The sequence below is a fragment of the Ornithorhynchus anatinus genome, chromosome 4, assembly GCF_004115215.2.
Source record: "Ornithorhynchus anatinus isolate Pmale09 chromosome 4, mOrnAna1.pri.v4, whole genome shotgun sequence".
In the NCBI taxonomy this organism is placed as follows: Eukaryota; Metazoa; Chordata; class Mammalia; order Monotremata; family Ornithorhynchidae; genus Ornithorhynchus; species Ornithorhynchus anatinus.
This window is the reverse complement of record NC_041731.1, coordinates 118,264,261-118,265,819: the sequence shown is the minus strand read 5'-3', so window position 1 is coordinate 118,265,819 and position 1,559 is coordinate 118,264,261. Positions and strand designations below refer to the sequence as shown.

Genomic DNA, 1,559 nt, shown 5'->3' with positions numbered 1-1,559 from the left:
AAGGTTAGATGACTTGGCCAACATCACACAGCAGGGAAGTGGTGGAGCCAGGATTAGAACTCAGGTTCTTCTGAGTCCCAAGCCCCTGCTCCACCCACTTAGCAAAGCTGCTTTTCTCCTGCTACTCCTACTCCTTCATATCGAGAAACAGCATGGCACAGTGGGTAAAGCACGGGCCTAAGAGTCAGAATAGTAATAATAATTATGGTATTTGTTAAGTGCTTTCTATGTGCCAAGCACTGTTCTAAGTGCAGAGGTAGATACAAGGTTATCAGATTGTTCCCCGTGGGGCTCACAGTCTTAATCCTCATTTTACAAATGAGGTAACTGAGGCACAGAGAAGTTAAGTGACTTGCCCAAAGTCACCCAGTTGACAAGAGGCAGAGCTGGTATCAGAACCCACAACCTCTGGCTCCCAAGCCTGGGCTCTTTCCACTAAGCCACGCTGCTTCTCAGCCTTTTGGCCAAGATCATGTGTAATATCTGTTCTTATCAGTTTATCAGTCAGAAGGTCAAGGGTTTCAATCCTGGCTCCTCCACTTGTTTGCTGTGTTACCTTGGGCAAATCACTTACTTCACTTCTCTGGGCCTCAGTTACCTCATCTGTAAAATGAGGATTGAGACTCTGAGTCCCTCGTGGGACAGGGACTGTATCCAACCCAAATTTCTTGTACCACCCCAGTGCTTATACAGTGCCTGACCCATAGTAAGTGCTAAAAATACCATTATTATTATTATTATTTGAAACCCTAACCCCAAATGTCTTTCATTTTCACTGTTGTCAGCCAGAAATTTGCAATTTGAACTAAATAATGGTCAGATTCAAATGAACCATCACTGAAAGCCAGTGGACCGATTTACTGATTCACTCTGGGCTAGAAAATCCATCCCCACAAACAACTCTTTCTACTTGTCCTACCCAATTACACAGGTGGTGTTGGAAGAATGGTCCCTGATTCCCTAACAGCTTTCTATGCAAAATGTGCACCAGCAAAACGTGTTATGAAAGCATTGGTGTGTCATTCATTTCCCATCATTCAGACATGCTTCTCAATGAGGAGAACTTTCAAATGTATAATGCTGCTTACAGGAGCAATAGTAGTAATCATATTCATTAAACATTTAATTTGTGCAGAGCACTGTAATACTGACCAGGACTGGGAAAAATACACGAGCAGAAATTGGACATGGCTCCTGGTGCTAAAGGGGTACACAGTCTAAGAGGAAAAGAGAGAGCGGATAATAAGGATAATTCTACTTGTTAAGGACTTACTACATGCCATGCATTGTGATAAGCTCTGGGGTAGATCCAAGAGAGATCTAGATTGTAAGCTTGTCGTAGGCAGTGAATGTGTCTGTTAGCATACTTTATTCTCACAAGTGCTTTCGACAGTGCGTGGCTCAGTGGAAAGATCCTGGGCTTCGGAGTCAGAGGTCATGGGTTCGACTTCCAGCTCTGCTACTTGTCAGCTGTGTGACTGTGGGCAAGTCACTTAACTTCTCTGTGCCTCAGTTACCTCATCTGTCAAATGGAGATTAAGACTGTGAGCCCCTCGTGG

General features: G+C 44.1%; 1 pseudogene; it reads left to right on the top strand.

Annotated features, from left to right (window-relative positions):
• The first annotated feature begins 444 nt into the window (after positions 1-444).
• Positions 445-603, top strand: LOC114811580 (annotated as a pseudogene).
• The last annotated feature ends 956 nt before the right edge of the window (positions 604-1,559 follow it).